Genomic DNA, 20,276 nt, shown 5'->3' on the forward strand with positions numbered 1-20,276 from the left:
AGAGAATGTATTTTCATTAAATAATAAAACCTCGGGATGTCATGTTCCGATACAGACCAAAAGCATAAACAATAATAAATAGACCTTACAACAGTTATTCATAACTACTGGCCTATAATCCAAAATCTCTCGTCAAGTCCACCAACTTATACTCTTGTGCCATTACCTGTAATGCAAAGAAAACTGAGTGGGTCAGGCTTGGGAGCCTGGTGAGCATATAGGGTTTTCAACCCACAATAATACAATTATTATATTCAACCATCAAACAATCCACTCAATTATTCATCCCTATTATGTTTCTTAGGATTTTACCCTAGGAATTCAACTACTCGTCATTCCTTCATTCCTAAGGATTGACCTAAGGGATTTACACAAACTTCTATTGCTACATAAGGCGCATCTGCCAACATTATCCTTTAAGCGCCTCTGCCAGGATTACGTCATACACTATGAGGCGCGATTGCCAGGTTTATGACATTCTCTTTTAGGCGCATCCGCCGACATTATCTTATAAGCGCATCTGCCAAGATTACCCTATAAGCGCATCCGCTATTATTATGACAATCTTTATTTGGCGCATCTGCCAACAATATCCTATAAGCGCATCTGCTAGGATCACTCTATAAGCGCATCTGCTTTTATTATGACAATCTCTATTTGGCGCATCTGCCGACATTATCCTATAAGCGCATCTGCTAGGATTACGACATTCACTACTTGGTGCATCTACCGATATTATTCTACAGCACATCTGCTAGTCTTATGACATTCTTTAATTGGTGCATCTACCAATATCATTCTTAATCATCTTTCATACCTCATCATTTCATCACATACCAACTATCTCATCTACCCATGTTCTACCCAACATATTTGTAGATCTAGAATACACATACAGTTTATCTCATTTTAAAACTATATAAAACATTCATGCCATACTCATCTCAAATAAACAACAATATATAAACACATAGCACGTATTTTATACCAAATACTTCATATTTATGTGTTAGAAGAAAATAACTACACACTCACACTTATAAACAACAATACTCTTAATACACTCAAACCAAACTCGTATTATTATTGTGTTTATGAAAGGTAGTATACACTCACTTGATCAGAAGATGATCGGACAGCACTACGACTTGCAGAAGTAGAAATCCTCAGCAGATCTGGAAGATCTCTTCAAAAATCGAACTTCTCGCGGGCAGAGCTTCGGCTCGGGAACCGCACTTCTCGGGATCTTCGGGATCTCGGGACTTGCTTCGGGGCTTGAGAACAATACCGGGGCTTCGGGGTATTTCTGGCACGCAAACCGATGCAAAATGGGAGAAAGAAGAGGAGAAATTGGCAAAACTATCGGCTGCCTTCGGATTCCTTTTATAGAGGCTGAGCCTCGCACGTACGCGGGGCGTACGCCAGTACGCGGGGCGTACTGGTCCGAAAAACGTCACTGCGTTCGTCATCCGAAGCCACTTGCTGCGATGTCGACACTTTCGGAGTACACGGGGCGTACTCGAGTACGCGGCGCGTACCTCGGATCAGACCGGTGACTCCTTCGGATAATGCTTCCGAATTAAAGATTAAAAATAAATACAAATTATTTAATAATCTTCGGAAATTCATATCTTCTTCATACGAACTCCGTTTTCGATGTTCTTTATATCCACGCGAAGGTGAGATTACGCTCTACAACTTTCGTTTAGACTCCGTCGGCTAATTTTGACTTTATTTTTATTAATTATTTTTAATAGGCCGCGACATAAACTTTCGTTATAAATTCATAACTTCTTCGTTTGACGTCCGTTCTCGCCTAACTTTTTATCGCTTCGATACCAACAATGAGATCTTCGATTCTCATTTAGATTGCTTCGGCTAAATACCGCTCTAACGTAAATTCACTTTTTACGTTGCATTGCGTCGTGCCGGTTCTGTCGCGAAACTTCGACGGGCCATAACTTCTTCGTTATAACTCGGATTTTGGCGTTCTTTACATGCACGGAAACCTTGTGACATATACTACAACTTGGTTAAGATTAATCCTTCTAGATAATCTTCCATCAAAAAGTCATTTTTGACGCTTATTGTTTCTAAATTGACTAGCCCTGATCTACGGGCGTTACAATTATCTCCCCCTTAGGATGATTACGTCCCGGAATCATCAACGAAATAGGATTCGCATACTGACTCCATAAGTTATCTTTCCATTCTAAGTAATAACCTTGATGCTCAATCCTGCATCTGCTCTTCGTACTATCTTGGACTTTCAATCATAACCTTCGAGTTACAAAATAAGTCCTTATTGCGAACTCTTTCTTCTTTTTAGGATAAATATATTCCTTTATCCAATGTAACAAACCGATGGGTCGTGCTCTATCGACCTCTCATCGCACGATGCGACGCTTAGACTCGGTCTTTAATAAAGTTAAATTCCAGAATGGAATATACCTTCCTTCATATTCTAATGTGATATAATCACATTTTAGCATGTAGCATTTCTGCCTACAAACTTCTTTTAACAACGAGAGCGACACTATCAATCGCATTAACTTCAACCTTCTGACTTAAGTCAGATGTTACATCTAACTCGGTCCTCTAGACCACGTACATACTCCTCGCCGTCGAACTCAAATTAAACATGACCACTAGGGTCGGAACAAGAACCATCTTACTAGTCATCACCGAAACAATGGTAATGACATACCAGAATAAAATGGAATCAATCACTAGTTTCTTGGTAACCTTGCGACTTTCCCTGATCCAAGTGCGAGTCCTGTGCTTCCGGTAGTATATGCATCTACTACCTTTCACACCTACTCATACTCGTCCCAAGTATTGCCTCGTAGTCGACCAAGTCACCATGCAAGAAAATCAGACAATCATTCAACACATCAGTTAACAAAACTAGGGTTTATATTAATTCCTTGAAACGGTTACACAAAAGTTCAAGTTCACCCTATACTATGCCTCTAATAGGCTACACCACATGTTACTTTTCATAACGCTACTTTATAACTTGATCTTTAGATATAAGATCCTTATTCCTGATTCCTTGCATTGCCATCTGCTTCATCAAGGATCATTTGAAATGCTCTTGCCTTTAGCTTTGGCGGCGCCTCTAGCCTTGCTGTTTGATTTTTCCTTGGGCAGTCTTGCTTGAAGTGCCCCTCTTCGTTACATTCGTAACACACCTTTTTGTTGAAAATACATTCATCGGCGTAATGCCCATGCTTTCCACACTTGAAACATGTCACTTCCACGCCACATTTTCCTGAGTGCTTCTTCTTGCACTTATCGCACCACTGTGCCTCATCCCTTCCTCCTCCTCCAGACTTCGAGGATTTTCTTTTCTCATTAGAACCTGAAGTTCCTTCTAACTTTCTCTTCTCACCAACTTCAACCTTACTGTCAGTCCTCCCCTTGATCATATTCTCAACAGACTTGGCAGCCCAAATAGCTGCCTCTAGAGTAGGTGCCTGACGCACTGGCACCGCATACTCCCAAGGGAGTCCCTTGGCATACCGATCGACTTTTGTCAGTTCGTCTGGAACGATGCGTAAAGCAAACTCCATCTTGTCTGTGAAAGCATTAGTGTATTCATCCACTGACATGCTGCCTTTCTTCAATATCAGAAACTTATTCTCCAACTCTAATAGATTTTGAGCAGAGCAGAACTTGCGCTTGAATTGCACCAAGAACTCTGCCCAGGTCAGTTGCAGTGGCTCATTAGGACTTAGGATCTTCCCCAAAGTGTTCCACCAACGAACAGCCCCACCCCTGAACTGACGCACTGCATAGGTAGTCTGCAACTTGCCTCTGCAGCCACAAGTCATGAAGGCTAGCCCCATTTCCGATATCCAATCCATAACTCCGATCGGATCTTCCTTTCCAGTGAAGGTCGATGGTTTGCAAGTCAGAAAATCCTTATACTTGCATCCCATTCCATCGTTCCTTCCATTCTGGTTGTTTTGCCTAACTATCGGTGGGTTGGCTTGACCAACAGACCCACTGAAGTTTCCACCTTCCGAGTGCCCTTCATTTAATTCAGGCTCTTCCACTCGAATTGACAGTTCTTCACGATTCTGCTGAAGCAACCGTCTAGTTTCATCCATTTGACGATCCAACATCGTCTGTATCATCATTTGCACACCAGCCATGGTTATTGGCTCAGGTGCTGCTGCTACGACAGGTATTTGCTCAATCACTGGTGGTTGATTCCTGTTTTCATCAGCATTTCCAACTCCACTTCTTGTTCTCACCATTTTTGATCTACACACCAAATAAGGTGAAATTATATCCTCAATCACGATAGATATTCACATCGCCCTTATCACTCCGAAACGTTTACATGCTAGTTCTAATATCGTAGACGTACGCTTAGAATCCTAAACACATAAGGTTTCCAGATCCGGTCGGCAACAGACCATAGATCCGAACAAATAATAGCATCAATTTAGCTATCACACAAAACATTTAGCACATAATAGCATTTTAGGCATCATTCCTAAAATGAACTAGTGCTTGTGTCAATTTAGGTGTACTACCTAACATATTTTAGACACACTCCTCACAATCATTACTTAGCATTCTAAGTTTAAGTCTAGAAATTTCCTACAAATTCCTAGTTCGCTTAAACTAATGCTCTGATACCAACTGTGACATCCCCATTTTCACGGCCAGAAAAGACCGATTTGTTTATGCTTTGTTTTATAAATCAGAGTGATCGTTTAAAGAAAACGGTTGCGGAATTTGTTCCCAAAATAAAATATGATAACCATTTATCAAAACGTTTCTCAAAGAGAATGTATTTTCATTAAATAATAAAACCTCGGGATGTCATGTTCCGATACAGACCAAAAGCATAAACAATAATAAATAGACCTTACAACAGTTATTCATAACTACTGGCCTATAATCCAAAATCTCTCGTCAAGTCCACCAACTTATACTCTTGTGCCATTACCTGTAATGCAAAGAAAACTGAGTGGGTCAGGCTTGGGAGCCTAGTGAGCATATAGGGTTTTCAACCCACAATAATACAATTATTATATTCAACCATCAAACAATCCACTCAATTATTCATCCCTATTATGTTTCTTAGGATTTTACCCTAGGAATTCAACTACTCGTCATTCCTTCATTCCTAAGGATTGACCTAAGGGATTTACACAAACTTCTATTGCTACATAAGGCGCATCTGCCAACATTATCCTTTAAGCGCCTCTGCCAGGATTACGTCATACACTATGAGGCGCGATTGCCAGGTTTATGACATTCTCTTTTAGGCGCATCCGCCGACATTATCTTATAAGCGCATCTGCCAAGATTACCCTATAAGCGCATCCGCTATTATTATGACAATCTTTATTTGGCGCATCTGCCAACAATATCCTATAAGCGCATCTGCTAGGATCACTCTATAAGCGCATCTGCTTTTATTATGACAATCTCTATTTGGCGCATCTGCCGACATTATCCTATAAGCGCATCTGCTAGGATTACGACATTCACTACTTGGTGCATCTACCGATATTATTCTACAGCACATCTGCTAGTCTTATGACATTCTTTAATTGGTGCATCTACCAATATCATTCTTAATCATCTTTCATACCTCATCATTTCATCACATACCAACTATCTCATCTACCCATGTTCTACCCAACATATTTGTAGATCTAGAATACACATACAGTTTATCTCATTTTAAAACTATATAAAACATTCATGCCATACTCATCTCAAATAAACAACAATATATAAACACATAGCACGTATTTTATACCAAATACTTCATATTTATGTGTTAGAAGAAAATAACTACACACTCACACTTATAAACAACAATACTCTTAATACACTCAAACCAAACTCGTATTATTATTGTGTTTATGAAAGGTAGTATACACTCACTTGATCAGAAGATGATCGGACAGCACTACGACTTGCAGAAGTAGAAATCCTCAGCAGATCTGGAAGATCTCTTCAAAAATCGAACTTCTCGCGGGCAGAGCTTCGGCTCGGGAACCGCACTTCTCGGGATCTTCGGGATCTCGGGACTTGCTTCGGGGCTTGAGAACAATACCGGGGCTTCGGGGTATTTCTGGCACGCAAACCGATGCAAAATGGGAGAAAGAAGAGGAGAAATTGGCAAAACTATCGGCTGCCTTCGGATTCCTTTTATAGAGGCTGAGCCTCGCACGTACGCGGGGCGTACGCCAGTACGCGGGGCGTACTGGTCCGAAAAACGTCACTGCGTTCGTCATCCGAAGCCACTTGCTGCGATGTCGACACTTTCGGAGTACGCGGGGCGTACTCGAGTACGCGGCGCGTACCTCGGATCAGACCGGTGACTCCTTCGGATAATGCTTCCGAATTAAAGATTAAAAATAAATACAAATTATTTAATAATCTTCGGAAATTCATATCTTCTTCATACGAACTCCGTTTTCGATGTTCTTTATATCCACGCGAAGGTGAGACTACGTTCTACAACTTTCGTTTAGACTCCGTCGGCTAATTTTGACTTTATTTTTATTAATTATTTTTAATAGGCCGCGACATAAACTTTCGTTATAAATTCATAACTTCTTCGTTTGACGTCTGTTCTCGCCTAACTTTTTATCGCTTCGATACCAACAATGAGATCTTCGATTCTCATTTAGATTGCTTCGGCTAAATACCGCTCTAACGTAAATTCACTTTTTACGTTGCATTGCGTCGTGCCGGTTCTGTCGCGAAACTTCGACGGGCCATAACTTCTTCGTTATAACTCGGATTTTGGCGTTCTTTACATGCACGGAAACCTTGTGACATATACTACAACTTGGTTAAGATTAATCCTTCTAGATAATCTTCCATCAAAAAGTCATTTTTGACGCTTATTGTTTCTAAATTGACTAGCCCTGATCTACGGGCGTTACAGAGTATATGCATAAGAGTGGTATATAATTGAGATAAAAAAGATTTAGGATATGTGCTTCCTCCCTACTCCCTGTTCCTCGTTGGGTTATGGGTCTGGGGTGAAGTCGCACAACTGAACATCCTGCCGACCTCAATAATAAACGGCTTGCATACACCAAGTATTAGTGGTTAAGCCAAGTATGAGCTCTACCACGAACCTCATAGTAAAACCCTTCATCCTATTCCATAGAATAGGAGCTAGATTCAAGAGAACCCTGGCGGGTTGAGCTTCTATAATGACCACAAATCTGAAATTTGTTGTCATCCTGGTTAAGCCAACATAGTAGCTAACACCTTCGATTGGTAAAGTAATCTGAGTCGTAAGAGTCAAAGACATTGACTATGACCATCCACTCACGCTTAATCCCACAAATTAAGCATCTCAGCGAATATCTCGGATCCCTGGAAGATGCGATTAGTTAAACTCTGAGAAGAGTGGATGAGGAGATTAAAGTTCCGAGTGATGGAACCCTATACTCACTAGATGTGACCTAGATCGAGAAAACTCAGAACCTTCGGAAGAGTAGTTGCAGAAGATGTTCGCACTACTCAGGCACTTCGTACACCCCGTTACCGACGAGTAGTGCCTAGGACACTCCGCCCCCTTACGTGAGAGAAGTCACCGTCGCCCTGTAGACGATAAATTGTATTCTCCGAAGTGAACACTAGAATGCCAAGAACCACAGGATAACCTCCACAGCCATGAATACTTGAATAAAGTGCGAGAGTAGGTTGCGTTAAGCCTTATAACCTAGATCCCGAAGAGATTATAGACTTGACACCAGTCTAGGTGTTAGTCGATGGGTTATACGAGAGCACGTGCTTTCTGCAACTAGAATAAACCAACGCCTTAGAGAATAGGGCATATCTTAGAGATTCATTGGACTACTAGGTGTTCCACGAATACTATCTCGCGCAGAAATAGTAGAATCACCTCCTGAGATAGTCCAACACTTCAGAAAATCTCTAAGGATTGAGTTAGCCCTGAGCAGAGCCTGCTATTCATGAAACAGCAAGGCAAGTCAGAGCATGATCCTTTCCCGATAAGAATCATGCTGTGAAAGCGCCAACTAGACGATGATGGGAAGTTTAAAAACTTCTAAGCACTCGTCTGGTGAGACCCTATCTCCCCGACCCTGAGGGTTTCCGTTAGAAATATCTCAAGAATCAGAAGTGCAAGTTCATTTTGCACAAGATTGAGATAGACACTCTGCAGCAAACAGATACCCGTAGACATGCAGTCCATCCGATGATCTAGAAAACCTCTGAAAGCCAATTGACAGGAAACATGAATCCAAGGACAACCCGAGCTTTCTAAGAACCAACCGGAAGGAATACACTTCCAGTATGAGAGAGAACGTTTGGAACTTCGGAATGGCGATCACGCCAGTGATGATCTCTCCATAGAAGTACACTATGTTCTAAGTACTGAAAAACTCTACCCTTCTGAGAGCTTAGGACCATCCGAGATTCTTCACAAAAATTGGTCCAACCCTCGTCAGACCACTACTACTTTCGGAAAACTCCATAAGTTGTGCCCTGAACCGATCCACTTCTTCGACTTGATAAGTGTTTGCCCGACGTCACTCCTTGTATCCCACTCATCTTGATAGAAACCATTGAGAACCCTAACTTCGTAGACGACCCTGTAGGAATCACTAACCGATCAAATCGGAATCCGCATCCCGTAAGTGAAGGTTTGTTGGAATGACAAGCGCAGGCCAGAGTTCACTTGGGAGTGCGAGGACCAACCGAATAGGAAGTGCCCTCATACCTCCATCCGATTGTTCATGAGTACTTCCTTGCCTAAACCTGAATTTCGGGACGCAATTCCCTCTAACGGGGGGATGATGTGACTACCCGAAATTTATTCCGTCATTTTTAACCCCTCCTTCCGTTAATAAGCCTCGCTTTATTTATTTGTCCGTTAACCTTTTGGAAGAGGTTAATTAATTTGGGACTTTTATAATGACTTGGTAAGGGTAGAAATAAATTAGAAACACCACAATATTCCCTTGAAAATTTTTAGTTTCAACCAAGTCAAATTACGACCGTTTAATCGGGTGCGACCAAAAAGCCCCGTTTAACGTCAGTATCGGGTATATTTCCACTGAGACACAAGCTCAACCCCTATATAAGGGGGAGTGGACTCCATTCACACTCTTTCCACTCTCTCTCTCTCTCTCTACAACTTGTTTTCGAGCCAAAAACGCCCGTTTCGAGCCCTAAACTAGTAAGTAATCTATCGTAACTTGTTGTATATCTTAGTTGACATGCAAATTCGTGTTTAAGACATCAAATAGGGGCAATATTATGTGTTTACGGCCCAAGAACACTCTTGGACCGTGAACACCCTTAAGTGGGGTTTTTAAGCCCCAAAACCCCTCTAAACTACCCCTAGGGCTTAGATATGACTTGTGGACTTACACCTTTGAGCTTAGAACACTAAAACCTTATGATATGGAGAATAAACATGAGTTTACGGCCCAAGAACACTCTTGGACCGTAAACCCCTCTTCATAGGCCGTGAACACCTTTTAAGGTGTTAGAAATTCCCTTTGACACCTCCTATGGCCTTGGAAAATGTCTAGAAGCAACCCCCATTGAAGTAAAGGCATTAAACATCAATTAAACCAAGGAAATAGGAGTTTACGGCCATAAACCCCCCTAGGATTGGTCCATGGGCCGTAAACTCCCAAAGGTGGCCAAATGATGCCCTAACACCCCCATTTGACTTGGAAAAATGCATAGAACTTTATTTTCCTACCATTTAAGACCTTAATTCACCAAAGGAATGTGCACATAGGAGCTTACGGCCGTAAACTCCTTGTTTAGGGCCGTAAACTCCTCAAGTGGTCCTTTAAGAGCCTTAAACCCCTTCGTATGCCTTATATTTGGACCTAGCCTAATTCTATGAATGATATAAGACCATTTAGCATCCTAGAACACTCCCACCATGAGTTTACAGCCGTAAACTCATGGGGATATAGTCTTAGGGCCGTGAACTCCATAAAGAGTTTACTCTTGAAGAGTAAACTCCCTATCTAGGCCATACATACCCATACATGTTACCAGGGACACCCCTAGCACTTAATCAGGGTGTTTTCCGCACTTTAGGATGCATATACGTGTTTAATTAGTATTATATTTACTAATTGTATGTAAACATATGTCATCATATGTTAATAGGTCACTAAGTGTGTTCAAGTCTTTACGTGACACCGAGCACCCAACCGGCACTTTCGTTCGATCCGCTTACATCAGGTGAGTTCATACCCCTGAATTAACCTTTTAAATGTTTTTACATGCTTTTTAGGGGGGGGGGATACAAGTTAAACATGCCAGTTATCATATCAATCACATGTGATTGATAACCCGCATGCACAATGATTTATTACACTGTCAACTGTTTTACCGAGTATGATACTGCAAATGGTTTTCCAAAACGTCTTTACTTTTTCAAAACTTTTCTCAAATTGTCTCTCGTGCTGCATGTTTTACTTCAGATCCAGTTACAGTAGTATCTTAAACAAAGGATTTCTTTACCTATAATGTTTTATCAAAGTTTCATCCAAAACTTGTTTATGAAAGGTTTTCAAAGGATTTCTAAAGGTTTTCAAACTTATTTTACAAAAGAATACCAAGTCGTGATTTTCTTAAGTGTAAAGGTTTTCCAAAGTTTTCTTTCATGTTTTTATACTCCTACTTCGTTAGATACTACTGCTTTGTTATACTCCTACTTAGTTAATGCTCCTACTTAGTTAAATGCTACTACTTTGTTAACGCTTTTACTTCGTGATACGCTTTTACTTCGTGATAAGCTTTTACTTCGTGATACGCTTTTACTTCGTGAAACACTTTTACTTCGTAATACGCTCCTACTTATTAACGCTTCTACTTCACGATACGCTCCTACTTCACGATACACTCCTACTTCACGATACGCTCCTACTTCACGATACACTCCTACTTCACGATACGCTCCTACTTCTTAACACTTCTACTTTGTGAAGTGTAGGGAGAGCGGGCATTGTGTGTATAGATCTATACAGGATTGACACCCCCACACCCTGACTGCTAGCTACAGTCCACGGCCTACCAAGCCAAGGGGTGACAAATGTCACATTCTTTCCGAAGCTTGCAGGGCATCAAGTTCTCTAGTGTCTATCAGTATGGTTACGAGTATCTCGGGGTTACCTTATAATTCATGGCCTTAAGGTAACGAGAATTAACATTGTATTCACTGTTTTTAGACCTTGCTAGACGTATCATTCATTTGATACTGTCTGGGGTCTGTGTCTCCTTTCGTTAGACTGAGCCAGGCGTGTTGTTCATTTGATACTCTCCTGGAGTCTATGATTTCTTTTGCCTTAGTCAGCAGTATTTCCTGCTGAGGCCTATCTTATTTTCCTTAATGCTTTTACTTGTGATATCCTTCTACTTTCTTTAAAGTTAAATACCGTATTTTGGTAATGATAATATTTCAGGGAAATTCTCTTTAAAACATAACACTGTCGGGTCTTGGTAGAAGACTGTTTTTACTTAGAAAATATAGGATTTTCTGGAAAGGGCTCTAATACACTGTTGAATTTAAACTACTACTTTTATAAAGTTATTTGAATAAAATGACACTAAATACTTATGAACTCACCAGCATTTATAAAAATGCTGATACTCACTTTCAAAATAACTTGTATTCTCAGGTCAGCTATAGACAGGTACATTCCAGGAGCTTTGGGTGAAGACAGTTTAGTACCAAGCTGCACCTATATTATTACTTGTATTACTTTAACGTCTCTGTGAAATGTAAACCATGTAAAACTATTACTATTAATGCAATGGTTGTTGTACTTTGATTACTATACTGCATATGTTGTGATACTTGACATGACGTCAACCACCCCAGAACGTTTCCGCCGTTCCGGTTTTGGGGTGTGACAATATATATATATATATATATATATATATATATATATATATATATATATATATATATATATATATATATATATATATATATATATATATAGGGAGAGGATCAAATGAGACCACCTAAAAGGTTGAGAACGCGAGAATAATTCTGGATCAATCAATATATAAGGGCATACTAGTAATTGTATATTTTAATTAAATTAAAATAAACCAAATTCAATCAAATTCCCTTAAATTTAGGATCAGTTACCAAAAAAGAAATAAATATTCAATTTTTTATTTTTCTTATTAATGGAATATAAAAATCATTTTTACCAAAATTTATTTTAAAACTGAAAAAAAAAATTCTTACAAAAAACAATTTTTTTCTCCTATTTCAAGTTTTTTTTTTTTTTTTTTTTGTGTGTGTGTGTGTGTTAAAAAAAATGAATAGAAATCGAACACCAAATTAGTACATTTGTATTCATAAATGATTTTTTTTTAAAAAAACCTGATACTACTCCAATCATAAATAAATACACATCAATTTACAAGTAATCCAATTTCTTTTTTTAATCAATTGAAAATAAAAAGAGTGTAAAAATTATCATTTCTTCATAAAAAGAATACCTCTAATCATAAATAAATATACTCATTAACACATGCTTACACTGTTATTCACAAATGAATACAATGCTCTTAAGAAATAAGTACCCTGTTATTCAAAATTGAATAAATGAATACCTCTAATCATAAATAAATACATTCATTCACTGTTATTCACAAATGAATACACTACTATTCACACATGAATGCACTACTATTCATTCACTGTTATTCACACATAAATGCACTGCTATTCACAAATGAATACACTGCTATTCACATATGAATGCATTGCTATTCATTCACTGTTATTCACCTGTGAGAATCGAACAATAGCAAGCCAAACAGCCCCCCTCTTCGTTGCGACTGTTGCTGCTTAATTTTTCTCTAGTTTGCTACGACCGGCGACGAAGAATAGACCGAAAAAGGGACTCGCAGGAAATCGATTGCCCCATCCACCTGTTTCCGTCTCTCCCTCTCTCTTCTTCGGTCTGGCCAAACGTCGAGGGTACTACCTCCTTCCTTCACACCTCACAGCCGGATGAGAACGATCGAACCTTCGCTGCTTCTTCACGTCTTCGTTCTTCGGTCTCGTCGACCCCGGAGACGCCTCCCACATCGCGAATCTCTCGACGTAAGATTAGCAGCCACCAGACCCGAATTCCTTTTGCCTTCGTATTTCTTTCTTGACTGCGGTTGTTTGATCGCTTTCTTTTTTTGTTCGATGGTAAGGGTTTGCCATCACTGAACCACCGGGCCAAAAATCTTCTGCCTTTATTTTTCCTTTTCAGTGATCAGTCAAGCACCAAAAGTCAACTAGTGGCTTGTTATTACACTCTATATAACAGAAGCTATGATCAATTTCAAGAAAGAAAGAAGAGAATTTAAGAAGGGTACGATCGATTAAAGAAGAGAAGAGGTCCAATTTCGAGTTTTATAATTGATACCATTACCTGTGATTTTTTCTTCTCCGTGGTGTCAATCGAAGAGAAAGAAGAGTTGTATAGATTCGATTTTTGGGTCTGTGATTTTTGGGTCTGTGATGGTGTAATACTGGGTGATGCCCAGATCGATGATGGCGTGAGTTTTATGATGGAGGCTGATTTGTTATAAAACCCTAGAGAGAGAGAGATAGTGACGAGAGAGATGGTGGAATAGGAGAAAGATGAGAGGAAATAGGTGAGAGGGTGAGAAACTATAGGAAATAGATAAATTTGCAATTCCTATTATGCCCTTTTGATCATTTCAAAGTTACACTTTAATACCATTAGTTTTAGAATTTTTCATAAATAGTCCATTTAATAATAACCTTAGATCTAAGTATTTAAATGGTTCAGATCTGTTCTCGCGTTCTCAACCTTTTAGGTGTTCTCATTTGATCCTACTCCAATATATATATATATATATATATATATATATATATATATATATATATATATATATATATATGAATTTTATGTTGGAATGGCTCAACATAAGGAAATTCTATATATGAGTCCATTATTTGTGTTCTAAAATTCGATTATGATTACGACATCCCTTTTCATAGTCTGAATTATGAGAACTTGGCAAATAGAAAGAGAAATATTATAGCAAAATACTAGTCTAGTATCATGTCTTTATGAATCGCATCCTATATGCTTCAGATATAGGATCGATTGCATGTGCTATAATATTCATCTGTTCTAAATTTTTCCAAATGCCCAGAGCATTAAGAGGGAGAAAGTACTAGAACTAGATATGACTAATTTGATTAAGCAATTATTGAGGACAATCTAAGGTTTATCAAAGATTGGTTGCTCAGGGGCAGTTGGAAGTATAACGTTAATTTTGGAAGTACCATATTGACATATTCTGAAAAGAGGCAACTCTTGTTCAGGAGTAATAGTCAAAAGGGGAATATGGAAATGTTCCCATAGGTGGAAGTTATTCATTAAATTTGTGTAAGATTAGGAAACTTAATGCAAGAAGAATGTTCAAAGGCAGTGAACTTTGAATATGAGACTTCGGTTCCATGGAGTTGATCTTTATTGGAATACTCTGTAATGTCTGTTGACAAGTCTTTGTGACTTTGTGCACAATCATTACAAGAGGACCAATGCATATAAGTTTATAGTCTAATAGATTTAGGTAAATGGCAGGAATTTGGAATTCTTGGATTTGCAGTAAGGATTTGGGATTGTGAAATGAGTATCACTAGAATTATGTTCAATCGATCTATTTCACAGAGCAAAGATCATAGACAAACTTAGTGTGCATACTTGGTGTATGGCATAACTAATGTTTGAAAAAACATAGTATGCATACTTGGTGTATGGCATGACTAGTGTTTAGAAAAACATAGTGTACATGCTTGGAGCATGGGACAACTATTGTTTTTAATTCAAGTATAAATTTGATAGTTTGAAACAATATACAATGAATGACGGGTAATCAATATGGTGATAAATAAAAGATGTTTTATTTATATTAATAAGTTCTGAGACCATATTGGATTCGATTATTCTTGTGTTTCACTTTGCATGTTTTGACTTCCAGAATAACTAAGTCGCTCTTCCTGAATGACTAAGTTATTCAAACCATCCACGGTCGGTCATATGTTGGAAGTAGATATGAATCAAGACTATCATGAAGTTGGATTCTAGATGTCCAAGGTATGGGACATAGCAAGGATTGCTGCAACATTCATGAGTGCTCATCAGTTTTGAGTATTGGATTCAACCCACGCTCATTGGTATCACTTCACATTGGTATCACTTCATGGAATTTATCTCGAGTGATCGTGAGACAGTAATATCATATAAGTCTTCAAACCTAGAGATATGACTTGTTGCCTATGAGTTGGTTATATATTGACTATACGTAAACACATTGGTAACTCGATGTTATAAAACGTGCCTTTGTGTATGATTCAACAAGTAGTAAAACAAGCATATGAGTCGAAGTTTATCTGTTCCTTCTTGGATTAGAAGCGATATTCGGGCCCCTCGATGATTTTGTGTTGACCCATGTACCGGGCCCGGTCAAAACTAAGTTGATGTGTTCAAATAAGTTCTATGTCAAACAAATCGAAAATCGAGAAACAAACTGTTGGACAATAAGTAAGACATTGTTCCATGTATTTGTCCAGCTGATATTTAGAATAGAGGATTATATGATCACTTATCTTAAATGGCATATCATCATCATCTCAGTTCCGCGATACCTTGAAAGAGCTACGATTGTTGATCGGTTCCTAAAGTTATTCTTGCAGATATAGTTATTAGACTTATCCAAGTGGGAGACTATTGGATTAGGTGTCTAAGTTCATAACTATTTCTGGGATGTACTTGACCCGGTTGGCATGGTCCATTTGGGTTGCATGGCATCATGCATCTGGATAGACCAAAATGAGAGAAATGACACTTAAGGTTTATTAATATATTATAAGTTCTAATATATTGATAATATTATTTAATTAGTATTGATCAAGAATTAATTTGGAATTAATTAAGTGATCAAAAGAAGACTAATTAAATATATGGGTTGATTGTGTAAATCACCCATACTTGTACAATGGGCTAATGCTCCATGGATTATCAAGTTGGGCTAAAACCCATTGGATGCTCCATGGTGTCTTTGAACCCATGGATCATGGAAATGAAGAGCCATGTCAAGTTAGGGTTTACATGGTGTAACCCTACTTATGACACATTATAAAAGAAATATGTGAGCAACCAAAATCGACACTAGTGAGAACAAGAGGGAATAGCCAATTTTAGAAGTGTTTTATTTCTCTCAAGGTTATTCCAAGTGTATTTGGTGTTGTGTGAGACATTTGAGGCATCACACTTGAGGTGCTAGGCTCACAAGGTTTTCAAGGAATCCAAGCATCTAAAAGGTATGTTCTTCTTCTAGCATTCATGTTTAAAAGTTCCCCATGGTATGCTAGATAGGTTAAGAACCTTGGAAAATCAATTTTGCATGTATCATAGTAAAACATATATCCAAGGTTTCTAGGGTTCCATGTACACCTTAGGAGTGTTAGAATGCTCAAAACCCAACACATCTGTCAAGCTCTATAGAATGACACTATGTGTCTTCGTCAGAATGTCCACCTTCTTCTCATCTGCCATTTCCTTTGGTTGTTTCGCCACTCCTTCTAGTGCCGTTGCACACCCTTGTTGAACCTAAAAAGCCTTCATCTTCACCTTCCACAAGGTGAAGTCATTTGAACCATTGAATTTCTCCAAATCAAAGTTATGAGTAGACATCTTCAATTACATGAATACAAACCGCAACTTTGATACCACTTGTTAAGAAGTAAAGTGGATAACTAGAAAACTATAAGCATACGAGACACAATATCAACGTAGTTCGGTCAAGGTGACCTACGTCCACGGGTAGGAGGAGAGCATTATTTATTTTAGAAATCTCAAAAAGAGGTTACAAGTACAGTTACACAGAGATTCGCCTATCACTCTAGAATTCAAGATATAAAATGACCTGGCATGCATCCCTAATCATACTTGAGGTGTCAGACCTAAAACCCTAATGGGCCAAACCCATTGACCCATAGGCCCATGAATGGAGGCAACCAATCATATTCCATCATGAAACATCTTCTGGAACATTCTTAAGCATCACAGAGGACTTCATAGCATACTTGGCTCATCAAGGAACAAGATGGTCCAACTTGCATAATGATGGCACAACAAGTGTATGGATGCCGCAAAAGGCTTTAAGTGTGGCACAAGAACATCAAGATTGGAGAAACAACACCACATTGGCGCAACACTACCATACTTGGCACAACAAGGCCATGCATGGTGCAAGAGCATACTTCATGGATCAACAGGAGTACCTTATGGCGCAAGAGGGATCATCATGGCACAAAAGGAACTCCTCATAGAGCAAGAGGGAGTATAACGGCGCAAGAAGGAATGCCCTTGGCGCAAAAACATCTTTCTTGGCCCATCCTTTCAACATATGGTGTAACAAGGTTCCCTTGTTGCACCATATCACTTCCAAGTGCTCCAAACCTCTTCCAGGTGCTTCAAACCCCCTTCGGTACGATCCGTTCCTTTGACACATGATACATTCATTTTTCATAAGACCCATTCCTTTCTCAGATGATTTGTTTCCTTTGACAGATGATACATCACATGCTTCATGAACCCTAAGTGCTCTATTGAGTTCCAAGTGCTCCAAATGCTCTATAAAAATGATCAAAATGCTCCAGAACATGATCCAAATGCTCGACTCACATTTAAGAGTTTGAGTTTTTAATATTTAACATAAAATTTTAAATAAGAAGAATATTAAGAATCATAATATTTTATGTTCATACTTTTCTTGAATCATATTATTTTATATCGTAAAATTTTGAATCATGGTATTTTAAATCAAATATTTTTTGAATCATATGATTTTGGATCAATAATATATTCAATTAAATATAGTTTTTGTTCAAAAAAATTATGGATCATTATATATTTTGAATCATAAAATATATAATCAATGATTATAACAAATTAAAGATCATAAACAAGTTGAATAAAAAAAAAATTAATCATCACATTATGGATCAATTATGTTCAACATTTTTTTAAAAAAAATTATTATTTCTTAAAATTAAAAATAAGTAATTCAAAAACTTATTTTTGAAAAACTATCTTTACAAAGTCACTATTATGTAGAGTAGAAGTATCCCTTAATTTTTTATGATTTCTGGAGAATTTTTTTCTGTTTTTTTTAAAAAACATAAAATCAAAAAATCAAAATTTCATGATTGTGCTCATTTTGTAGAGAATTAAATTTTAATTACTTTAATTTTTTTCAATTTTTTTTCAAAAAAAAAGTTTTATATATATATATATATATATATATATATATATATATATATATGTAGAGAGAGAAAGAGAAGAGAGAAATAGTAATAGTTGTATATCTATTTCACTTCCCCCCCCCCTCCCCCATCTTTATCCATCCCACACATCTATCTTTATCTATCTATCTATATCTTTTTATCTATTTATTCATGTGTGTGAATCGCAACCATCAAGAAACGTTCTCCAAGTCCTAAATTATGTATTTATTGTAACCATAAAGTATAGAATCTCAAAAGGTTTTGGGAACTCTTAAAACCTTTTGATATATCATCATATTATATTATAAAGGAAACATTTTCCTTTCACCGCATTCATTTGAAACTCTCATGAATTTTCAATTTCTTTCTAATAATAATTATAAATTGGTTAATAAGGTTAAATAAATATCAAATCTAAAGTGTAATCATATATAAACTAAATTTCAATATTTAAATAATATCGTTACTTCTACTTATAATGTTATGATTTTTATTTTTTAACATATTATACTTAATTTATTAGTTTTAATATATTGTTGGATGCAAACCATTATCATTTTAAAGATACAATTTTGGAACAATTGGTATAAAATATTTAAATTATTAATTTGAATATAGCATTACATGGTCAACTTAAATATAAATTTTAGTTTAACTTAAACAAGCCAAAGAATATTTTGTAAATAGTTAAAAGTGATTCATTGTAGTGTCTTTCTAATAATGATTATAAATTTGTTAGTAAGGTTAAATAAATATCAAACCTAAAGTGTAATCATAAATATACTAAATTTCAATTTTAAAATAATATATTTACTTCTATTTATAAAATTATGTCTTTAACTTTTAATATATTATACTTAATTTATTAGATTTAATATGTTGTTGTATGTAAATCATTATCAGTTTAAAGTTACAACTCTTGAACAGTTTGGACAAAATACTTAAATTGTTAATTTAAATATAACATTACAATGTCAACTTAAATATAAATTTCAGTTCCACTTAAAAACCAAAGAATATTTTGTAAATAGTTAAAAGTGATAAATTGTAGTGATACATGCAAAAACTAAATTGTAATCTCCATTTTACTAAAATATTTCCTAAAGTTATTTTTTATAATCGTTAAAAGTTTTTAAATAAGTAGCTTACAATAACTTACAATAACAATAGTTAAAAATAATTATATATAAATGATTATATTGTTACCTTTAAAATCAAAAAACAATGTTTGGTGTTTTAAATAATTATAATGACAGAAATTAAAACATTAAACAAATAAATTTTAAAAAATTAATTAACAATAACAACAGCTATAAATAACATTAAACCATATATTATATTTAATTTTATTCATCTGTATCTCGCGGATATAAATTATTCAAACGGTTGAGATTATGTAGTTATAATAGATGTATATATTATCATATGATTCAAAATAATCAATATATTCTATCAATTTAGTATACGAGTTACTATATCAAATTTAACAACAACGTTATTGATATATTTAAAAAAAACATATATTTGTAAAGACTTTATATATATATATATATATATATATATATATATATATATATATATATATATATATATATATATATATATATATATATATATATATATATATATATATATATATATATAGGGAGAGGTTATTTTGAGAACGCGAGAATGATTGTGGACCAATCGTTTGTTAAGGGCATAATAGGCAACTTACAATATAATTTAATATGAATATGTTATATGTAATTAATGGATGTCAATGTAACCTTCAGTTTCCAAAATTATAGACATGAATCAAAAAAATAAAGATTCTATTTTTAACTAACGAAAAATTACAAAATTATTATTTAACATTATAATTTAAAAAGTTATATTTTTTTTTCATTTACTTTTATCAATCAATAATAAAGATATTGAAATAAATATATTTTCTTTGGATTCT

This window comes from Lactuca sativa, chromosome 9 (genome assembly GCF_002870075.4).
Source record: "Lactuca sativa cultivar Salinas chromosome 9, Lsat_Salinas_v11, whole genome shotgun sequence".
NCBI classification, from domain to species: domain Eukaryota; kingdom Viridiplantae; phylum Streptophyta; class Magnoliopsida; order Asterales; family Asteraceae; genus Lactuca; species Lactuca sativa.